This window comes from Elephantulus edwardii, unplaced genomic scaffold, assembly GCF_000299155.1.
Source record: "Elephantulus edwardii isolate Elephantulus edwardi_28Jun2011 unplaced genomic scaffold, EleEdw1.0 scaffold00254, whole genome shotgun sequence".
NCBI lineage: Eukaryota > Metazoa > Chordata > Mammalia > Macroscelidea > Macroscelididae > Elephantulus > Elephantulus edwardii.
The window spans coordinates 2006072-2017395 of NW_006400004.1; the positions used below are offsets into that span (position 1 = coordinate 2006072).

General features: G+C 39.1%; 1 protein-coding gene across 1 annotated transcript in view; it reads left to right on the plus strand.

Annotated features, from left to right (window-relative positions):
• The window catches only part of CWC27 (CWC27 spliceosome-associated protein homolog (S. cerevisiae)), a 288670-nt gene that overhangs the window by 147884 nt on the left and 129462 nt on the right, over nucleotides 1-11324 (plus strand). The gene's annotated exons all lie outside the window — the stretch shown is intronic.

The following is an 11324-nucleotide window of genomic DNA, read 5'->3' on the forward strand; positions in this document are numbered from 1 at the left end:
AAATATACTCAACAATTGCCTTTTCAATCTCCTTGAAAAATTAATTTAGTATCTGTATTGGAATTGAATTAGTTCTTGAATGGGCATCTTTACTCCTCAATAGTTTGAAGAGTTCCCTAACTTACACACTTGCCTAGTACAATATGTCTCCTGATTTTCTGACTACTGGTACCAAGGGTATTGATTATATATCCAAGTAGGATAAAATTATTAACAGTTTCAATATTTTCTCCATCTATCATGATATTAGCGTCGAGGACTCTCCCTCATAGGGTCGCTATGAGTCGCCTGCAAATCGACGCCACTTAACAACTACAACAGCATCATGATATTGACCATAGCTGACCCTCCAGTGGGTTTTCAGAGGCAGTTAATCACACGGGAGGAAATTGCCCATCCTTCTGCCGCTAAGTGACTGGTGGCCTCGAACGGAGTGCCTTTGGGATTGCAGTGCAGCTTCTTGCTACTAGGCCACCAGAGACATACTTTGGACATGTTGCAAGGTGGGATCAGTCCTTGGAGAGGGACATCATGCTTGTGAGGGTGGAGGGATAGCACAGGAGAGGAAGACCCTCAGTGAGATGGATTGATTCACACACTGGGGTAATGGGGATAGGTGTGTCAGAGACAGTAAGATTGTCAAGGGATAGAGTAGGATTTAGGGCTGTTGTACAACGGATCGCTATGATTTGCACGTGACTCGACAGCACATAACAACAACAACAAACCACATTTTGATATTGCCTATAGGTCCAGTGATAAGAAAGATTTTTTTCTTGTCATTGAGATGCAATTGATATTGAAAACTGTATTCTTTGATCCACAGATGCAGCTGATTTGATTTTTCTGTTTCATGTGATGAGGTCATTATATATAATCTCTGGCTTTGTTCTTTAAAAAAGTATTGGCAATGAATAAGTCAGTTGAATACAAAATTCTCTCATGTGATCTTTTGCATTATTTTAGTCCCTAAGGCCATATTTTCCAACAACTGATCCTTCTTTGTTTCCACTGTTGAATTTCAATCACTAGTAATTATCAGTGTATCATGATTGTGTGTTTGATCAATTTCAGACTGCAGATGTTGGTGGTTGTTATGTGCCATTGCGTTAACTATGACTTATAATGACCCTGTGCACAATAGCTCTGAACCCTGTCCTAATCCTAAGCCAATATCACTGTCTCCAACAAACCTACCCTCATCAACACAGTTACTATACCAATCTATTTAATCCAGGCTCTTCCTCTCTTTCACTGTCCCTCTATCCTTCCAAGCTTGATGTCTTTCCTCATGGACTGGTCCCTCCTGGCAACATATCCAAAGTATGTGTGATTGAGCTTCAAAATCCTAGCCTCCAAGGAACTACTTTGTTTCACCTTCTCCAGGACAAACTTATTTGTTCTCTTGGCAGTCCATTGAAGGTTCAATATGCTTATCCAGCACCAGAACTCAAAGGCATCAATTCCTTTTTGTCCTCCTTATTTATTGTCCAATTTTTTTATGTACAGCAAGCAATTGTGAAGACCATGACTTGGATCAAGCACACTTTAGTTTCTAGACTGACATCATTGCTATTCAGCACTCTGGAGAGATCCCTGACAGCAGATTTTCCTAATGCATTTCCTACATCTTTTGATTACTATTGCCAAAAGTATTGATTGTGGATCCAAACAAGCTGAAATTGTTAACAGTCTTAATCTCTTTTCCATTTATCATGGTGCTGCCAGTTGACCCAGTGTGAGAATCTTTGTCTTCTTGATGTTGAGATTCCATCCATACTGAAGACTGCAGTGCTTGACCTTATACAGCAAACATTTCCAGTCCTCCTCAGTTTTGACAAGCAAGGTTGTTTCATCTGCATAACACAGGTTGTTGGTGAGTCTTCCCGTGTTCCTGTTGTCACATTCCTCCTCATAAAGACTAGCCTCCCAAATAATCTATTCACATATAGATTGAAAAGGTATGGGCAAAGTACGTGTACCTGACACACTTCTTTCCTGATTTTGAGCCATGCAGTGTTTCCTTGCTCTGTTCTGACAACTGCCTCCTGGTCCAAGTATAGGTTTCACCTGAGCACCATCAAGTGTTCTGAGATTCCCATTCTTCTCGAGGTTAGCCACAGTTTGTTTTGATCCGCACAAGTCAAATGCCTATGTAGAGTCAAACACAGACATTGTTCTGGTACTCTCTGCTTTTAGCCAAGATCCTTCTGACTTTGACTGTGGTGTTCCTACTGCTGTGGCCTCTTTTAAATCCAGCTTATGTTTTTGGTAGTTCTCTGTTGGTGTATTGTTCCAATCATTTTAATTATAATCTTTAGCAAAATTTGTGATAAAAGTGATATCGTTTGATATTTTCTACGCTCTATTGGAAAAGTTTCGACTTATTTTTTTTTTTAAATGGGAGTAAATATAGATCTCTTCCAATCAGTTGACCATGTAGCAGTCCCGATATTTCTTGATGCAACCAGGTCAGAATGCTCAGGACAGAAGCTGTTTGTTGAAATATGTCAATTGGTATTCTAACAAGTTGGTAGATATCTTTCATGTTTTATCTTTGACTTTAGTAGTTCATAGGGAAATATGAATAATAGCCATATTATTAAGTCTTCCTTGTATGTTTTTGGTCATTAACTTATCACTGACAGCACTAAACTTCAAAATAAATGTTTATGTGTTATGTTTAACTATGAATGCAATATTGTTCCTTTTTAATTTGTTGTTGCTGTGAGCAAAGACGATCATAGACTAAAATGTTTATCATGTTCAGAGTGAGAAATCACAATTCATTTCAGCTCACTAATGCCTTTATACAAGAGAGAGAGTGAGAAAGCGCATGAGTGAGTGAGCTCGTGGCCTAGTAGCAAGAAGCTATGCTGCAATCCCAAAGGCCTGTGGTTCAAGGCCACCAGATGCTCCCCAGGAGAAGGATGGGCAAATCTCCTCATATGTAGTTAACTATCTCTGGAAACATGCTGGAGGGTCAGCTATGGGTCGGTTCTGACTCAATGATACACAACTATATATATATAATCTTTATGTTTTACAACTTCTAATTTTCCTAGATTAATATTCTATACAGAGAGAATAGTGCAACAATGAATGAGTGGAAGCCCAAAATCTCTGTAAATGTTTATGAAAATTAATAAAATATAATTATAGAAAAAAATATTCTATACATTCCATATTTTAATTATTAATTGATGTTTATTGCTATTCCTACTAATTATTAATCACACCATATTAGCAAATAAAGTCCCTGAAAGCATTATTCTATTCAAGTCATTAATGTTGACTATACTTTGATGGGGCAGCTCTTCCCAGGTCATATTTTCAATATCTTCCATCCTAAAAGGCTTATCTCTGACAGTTTATTAGACAATGCTTTGTAGCTGTTCATGAACTTTTTACTGATCATTGTTTTTCAGAAGTTTACCAGATCCTCTTTTGTCTTACTCTGGAAACCACTGAAATATGTGTACCATGAGGGACCCTCCTGATATTTGAAATGCTGGTGGCATAGTTTGCACCATTGTGGCAACACAGAACCATGTGTGACAACTGACATATGAGTAGTAGACAGTCTTTATCAAGATAGTCCTTAACAATCCAATATCACAAGGATATAGTCAGATCATTGATGTAATTATACTTTTTAGTACTAAAACATTATTATAGCATGTTGTTATTGTTTCTATGGACTGTCAAACTACTACTCTACTTACAGTGACCTGAGGTCAATAGTGTAAACTCTCTGGTCAGTTGTGAATCCACCTGGTTAGCCATGAGATTTCTACTTTCATATTTTCTTAAATAAATCATTAATCCTTCTTCTTAGTAGTCTTCATTTAGTCTGAAACTTTTTCTAAAGCCTGTTTAATATTCGTAGCAATACGTATGTCTCACCTGATATACAGTGTTGGCTGCTTGTGAGTTGTATTGGCCTAGAATCAAACTTGAATCTGCCAGCAAACAACCATGGCCTTTACTTATGAGTAAAAACTTATATAATTTTGGCAAACTATTGATCATCTGCTATTTGTTTTTTAAGGTCACAGTAGTAGTAGAACATCCTGGAATAAAATTATCATTACAGTAATAATTAACATCTCTTAATAGATTGTTGTTGAATGGAGCAGGTGGGAGTAGATATAATTAAATATGAGTATTTAAAATTCAGAGTAATTCTGTGTAAGGATCTGGAGTACTTTTAATGCCCTAATTTAAGTAAACAAGGGTTTTGGTGTTTTACTTTAGATAACAGTGATGTCAAAAGAGATAAACCACAGAGTAATGTTTACAGCCATGCAGTCTCTTTAGTCTCAACGTAAATCATCCAGGCCTGTGCATAGATTGCTGTGGTTATAATAAATCTGAATAAGATGATAGTTAATTGCATAAAAAGTTGATTTCCTGTGTTGACTCTGACAAGTCATTTAATAAATTATATAATCCCTTTTGTTAAATTATGTCTCTTAGATCCTTTCCAAGTTTCTTTAAGTTTCATCATATTAAAACCAATACCAAACTGAATATAGCCACATAGATACACAGGTCTGAACATATTCTCTAATCAGCTTTAGGGAGATAAGGTGTCAGATTCCTTTTTTTCAAAGTTCTAGGCAGACAATACCTGCTCTATGAGAAGTGCCAGAAATTAGAGGAGGAAGGGCAATCTGAGCTTATAAATCAAGAAAGACTTTGAAAGCCTCTTCATTAAACATGTCCCAGAGGTGGTTAGTACCTCTCATGTTACACTGAGCCATTTCAGGTTGCTTCAAACTATCTTTTTAATACCAGATTAAGTCATACTGGAGTCCTTCAGGCTTGATAGGTTGTGAAAGTATATAGTTTTTGACTACTTCTCATTTATCTAGAATATTATGTTAAACTAGCTTAATCTTAGTTTTTATAAGAAACAGACACCCTTTTAGAATGTTAGGTCTGTGCTGTGCCTTGTGAAGAAAACAGTTCATCTTTTTCTTGGTAACCTTGAGTCATTTCCCTGTCCCCCAACTGACCCCCCCTTCCCCCACCTTAGAGTCTGTAAGTGTCAGACTTATTTTTTCCTCTATCCTTAATAATTGTATTACTTTTAAACGTTGTTTACATGGGGAAATGACAGTATAATTTCATTTGAGTCATAGAAAGCCTCAGATTGTTCATTCTGACTTTGGATGTGATGTTAATAGGTTAATCTTAAAACATAAAAATATAAAAGGAAGAGCATTCTTTATAATACTTTATGAGAGACTATACATTATAAAAGGGAAAGTTTACTTGTATATGTATGTTAATTAACTATGCAAAGCTGTTTTTTGAATCATAGCAAATCATTGAGAAAAATGGAAATCAAAAAACTTACGTATGCTCATGCGAAACCTATATCTGAACAGAACAAGGAAACACAGCATAGTTTAAAATCAGGAAACATGTGTATCATTTTTCCATACCTGTTCAATCTGTAGAACTGTTCATAGTTTTTTCTAAGGCTGATTTTAGAAGTGCATGACTAGTCCTTTATTTTAGTCTGTCTTGACCTAGAAGCTCCACTGAAACCTGTCCACCATTGAGAGTCCTTATTCTAGTTTTTCACTCACCATCATGAGCACATCTTCTTGGGGTTTTCTTGAAAACCATACATTATGGGGCATACTGAATTTTTTTATATAAATAAATAACTCTAACCAATCCACACACTTTTTTTTTGTTACCTTGAATTTTGGACTATTTTTCAGATTTCCTAATAGTTGTTGCAGTTGTTGTTATTGTTGTGTGCCATCAAGTTGCTTGTGACTTGTTGTTGCTGTTGCTGTTAATGTATCATCGAGTCACCTTCAACTCATAGCGACCCTATGTACAGTAGCTCTGATGCCTGCCCTGTCCTGAGCCAGTCTCACCGATTATGACACACCTACCCCCACCACCCCTATTACTGTATCAGTCCATCTCATCTGGGGTTTTCTGTCCACCCTCTGAGCATGATATCCTCCTCTAAGGACCAGTCCCTCCGGACCACAACTCATAGCAATCCTATCTACGATAGATCTGAACCCTGCTCCATCTTGAGTCAAAGTCACAACTCAAAGGCATCAATTCTTTTTTATCATCTTTATTCATTGTCTAGCTCTCTGATGCATAGCAAGTAATTGCAAAGACCATTGCTTGGATCAAGCGCACCTTAGTCTCTAGACTGACATAATTTCTCTTCATTGCTCTGAAGAGGTCTCTGACATCAGCTTTTCCCAGTGCAGTTTGTCTTTTGATTTCCTGGCTGGTGGTACCAAGAGTTTTGCTTCTGGAGCCAAGAAAGCTGAAGATGTTAACAGTCTCAATCTCTTCTCCATCATGATGCTGCCAGTTGGCCCAGTGGTGAAATTTTTGCTTTATTGAGGTTGAGTTTCAATTCATATTGAAGACCTTCAATATTCATGTTCAATATTCAATTCATATTGAAGTCCTATCTTTGACAATCTACAGCAAATGCCTTGGGTCCTTCTCAGTTTCATCAAGCAAGATTGTGTCATCTGCATAATGGAGGTTGTTTATGAGTCTTCCTCCAATCCTGATGCCATTTTTCTCATAAAGTCCAGTCTCACGATCTGTTCCACATATACATTAAAAATTATGAAGATAGTTTACATCCTGGCGTACACCTCTCCTGATTTTATCTTTGTGGTGTTTCCTTGCTCTTTTCTGATGACTGCCTCCTGGTCCGAGAATAGGTTTTGCATTGTTGTTGTTGTTATGTGCCATCGAATCATTTGCAACTCATGGAGACCCTATGTACAACAGCCCTAAACTCTGTTCAGTCCTGTGCCAATCCTGTTGTCTCCAACACATTCATCTTGATTACCCCAGTCACCGAATCAATCTGTCTCCTGAAGGGCCTTCCCCTCCTGTGCCTGCCCTCTACCCTCCCAAGCATGATGTCCCTCTTCAAGGACCAGTCTCTCCTTACAACATGACCAAAGTATGACAGATGAAGCCTAAGAACCCTTGCCCCAAAGGAACAGCCCAGTTTAACCCTCTCCAGGATGAATCTGTTTGTTTTCTTAGCAGTCCATGGTACCCTCAATACACTTCTCCAACACCAAAGCTCAAAGGCATCAGTTCTCCTTCTATCCTCCTTAGTCATTGTCTAGATCTCTGACACAGAACAAGTGATTGCAAAGACCATGGCTTCTACCAGATGCACCTTAGTCTCCAGAGACACACCGTTGCTCTTCAGTACTTTAGAGAGGTCCCTAACAGCAGACTTTCCCATTGTAATATATCTTTTAATTTCCTGGCTGCTATTGCCAGGAGTGTTGATGTGGAGCCAAGCAGACTAAAGCTGTGAACAATCTCAATATCCTCACCATCCATCCTGATACTTCCAGTTGCTCCAGTGGTGAGAATCTTTGTCTTCTTGACATAGAGCCTCAATCCATATTGAAGGCTGCAGTCCTTGACCCTCTGCAGCAAGCGCTTCAGGTCCTCCTCAGTTTCAGCAAGAAGGGTTGTATCATCTGCATAACACAGATTGTTCATAGATCTGGGATTCCCATTCTTCTCAAAGTTAGCCACAATTTGTTGTGATCTACACAGTCAAATGCCTTTTCACAATCAATGAAACCCAGGTAGGCATTTTTCTGGTACTCTCTGCTTTTGGCTAAGATCCATCTAACATTGGCTATAAGGTCCCTAGTTACACAACCTCTTTTAAACCCAGCCCAGACATCTAGGAGTTCTCTGTTCTTGTGCTATTCAAATCATTTTTGGTAGTCTTCAACATGATCTTGCTTGCACAAAGATATTGTTCGGTAATTTCCATACTTTGTTAGATCACTTGTTTTTAGAATGGGAATAATTAGGAATCTATTCCAGTCATTTGGCTATGTGTCTGTCCTCCAGATTTCGTGGCATGACTGGTAAGCACACTCAGAGAAGCATCTGTTTATTGAAATATTTGAATATTGAAATAATTTACTGTTACTTTTCTTTTACTTCTTTTTTGCTATTATCTTATTTTTGTTGTAAAAAGGGTACAAAGCAGAACCTATACCAATACAAATATATACTTGTATAATTCCATGATTTGTGGGCATCTTTTTATTCTCCTTTCCCAACTCATTCCCTGCCTGTTAAAATAAACTCATGGCCTTCTAAATTGTTTATCCAATCTTTTTAGCTGCTTTTAATAATCCCATATGTAGTTGTTGTTAGGTGCCATGGAGTCCAGTATGACTCATAGCACCTTATGAACAAAAGATCTGAACCCTGTTCTAATCTGCACCACCCTCACACTTCCTGACACACAAGAGCCCATTGCAGCAGTCACCATGTCAATCTACTTGGTCAAAGGTCTTCCTCTCCTTTGCCAACCCTCCACCCTTCCCAGCATCCTATCATTCTCCAAGGAATAGCCCCTCCTAGCAATATATCCAAAGTATGTAAGGTGAAGCCTCCTCATTTTTGCCTCCAAAGAGCACTCTAGCTGCACCCTCTCCAAGTCATATTTGTTCTTTTGGCGGACCATGAGATGTTCAGTGCTCTTCTCCAACACCACAACTCAAAGGCTTTAATTCTTTTTCTGTCATACTTATTTGTTGTCCAGCTCTCAAATGCATATCAAGTAATCAGAAAGACTGTGGCCTAATTAGACATTACTCCTCAATCTTTTCTTTTTTTTTTTTTCACTTGAAAATCCCATATTGGTAGCCCTTAAAATGGTACAGTAGTTAAGGCATACATTTCATACTACTAAACTGAATTATTGTGTGATAGTAGGAAGACTTCAGAGTACCTTTTTTCTTTTTTTATAGGTTATATTGTTGTTGTTGTTGTTGTTGTTGTTATGTGCCATCGAGTCGCTTGTGACTCATAGAGACCCTATGTACAACAGCTCTAAACTCTGCTCTGTCCTGTGCCAATCTCATTGTCTCCAGCACACTCTTCCTGATTGCGCCAGTCACTGAATCAATTCACCTCCCAGAGGGCCCTCCCCTCCTGTGCCTGCCCTCCACCCTCCCAAGCATGATGTCCTTCTCTAAGGACCAGTCTCTCCTTATAACATAACCAAAGTATGTCAGACGAAGCTTCAGAATCCTTGCCTCCAAGGAGCAGCCCGGTTTAACCCTCTCCAGGATGATCTGTTTGTTTTCTTAGCAATCCATGGTACCCTCAGCACTCTTCTCCAACACCAAAGCTCAAAGGCATCAATTCTCCTTCTATCCTCCTTAGTCACTGTCCAGCTCTCTGACATATAACAAGTGATTGCAAAGACCATGCCTGTACCAAATGCACCTTAGTCTCCAGGGACACACCGTCACTCTTCAGTACTTTAGAGAGATCCCTAATAGCAGACTTTCCCATCGCAGTACGTCTTTTAATTTCCTGGCTGCTGGTGCCAGGAGTGTTGATTGTGGAGCCAAGCAGACTAAAGCTGTGAACAATCTCAATAGCTTCACCATCCGTCCTGATGCTGCCAATTGGTCCAGTGTTGAGAGTCTTTGTCTTCTTGACATTGAGCTTCAATCCATATTGAAGGCTGCAGTCCCTGACCCTCAGCAGCAAGCGCTTCAGGTCCTTCTCGGTTTCAGCAAGCAGGGTTGTGTCATCTGCATATCGCAAATTGTTGATATATCTTCCACCAATCCTGATGCTGAATTTCTCCTCATAGAGCCCACCCGAAGACCAGATGAGTTGTGGGAGAATATCAAGGGTATCATTCAAGAAGAGTGCAAATGTTCACTACAAAGACAGAAGAGGAGGAAAAGACCAAAATGGATGTCAGAAGAAACTCTGAAGATTGCACTGGAGCGCAGAGAAGCCAAAGCACAAGGAAGAATTCAAGATTTAGTATATTTAGAGCTGAACAGAAGATTTCAAAAGACACCGCAGGATGACAAAGTAAAATATTACAATGAAATGTGCAGTGAGCTGGAGTCAGAAAACCAAAAGGGTCGAACTCACTCAGCATTTCTTAAGCTCAAGGAACTGAAGAACAAATTCAAACCTCGAGTTGCTATAATCAAGGATGCTTTAGGCAGAGTATTAAATGATCCAGAAAATATCAAAAGAAGATGGAAAGAATATACTGAGTCATTGTATCGAAAGGAATTGGCAGACACAGAGAAATTTAATGAAACAACATATGAACAAGAGCCTATGAAGTTCAAGCTGCTTTGAAGGAAATGGCAAAAAATAAGGCCCCAGGAATAGAATGGTATACCAACTGAAGTATTTCAGATAACAGATGTTGCCCTGGATGTGCTCACCAAGTTGTGCCAGATAATCTGGAGAACAACCACTTGGCCAACTGACTGGAAGAGATCAATATTTGTTCCCATTCCAAAGAAGGGTGACCCAAGAGAGTGTGGAAACTATAGAACATTATCATTGATTTCACACGCAAGCAAGATTCTGCTGAAGATTATCCAAAAACAACTGGAACAGCACATCAGCAGAGAACTACCAGAAGTCCAGGCTGGGTTTAGAAGAGGTCGTGGTACTAGGCATATTGTGGCTAATGTTAGATGGATCTTGGCTGACAGTAGGGAGTACCAGAGGAATGTTTATTCTGTGCCTTGTTGATTATGCAAAGGCATTTGACTGTGTGGACCATAACAAACTGTGGCTGACTCTGAGAAGAATGGGAATCCCAGAACACTTGATCATGCTAATGCAAAACTTATACTTGAACCAAGAAGCAGTCATCAGAACAGAGCAAGGAAACACTGCATGGTTCAGAATTGGGAAGGGCATACACCAGGGATGTGTCCTGTCTCCATACCTTTTCAACCTCTATGCAGAGCAGATAGATAATATTATGTAAGTAATTGCCAAGATTTCTCCAGCCTCCATAGAATCTGGATTCCATTGGAATTTTAAATAACAGAACTCATAACAACTGCACTTCCTCCCCCTTACGTTGATCAATATTCTCCACTATACTCTTAAAATGTCCATTAATATACCTTAGACACCTTCTACTTGTTCTAGTCTTATGCAAAGAGAGTAGCTGTTTATGAATGAGGTTGACCATATTTAGCTTATGAATAGCCAGACAGCTCATTGGATTTAGGTCCTTGCATTAAGGTCATTGTTTCCTAAGACATTTGAATTCATTGGCCTCATACTGTGTAAGGTGTTGATTCTACCTCCAAGTTTGAAACCATTCTGTAGGAGAAATATGAGCAGTCTTCTGTAAAGAATTGTTGTTGTTGTTGTTGTTATGTGCCGTCGAGTCGCCTGCAACTCATAGCGACCCTATGTACAACAGCCCTAAACTCCGCTCTGTCCTGTGCCAATCTCACTGTCTCTGACACTCCCATCCCAAT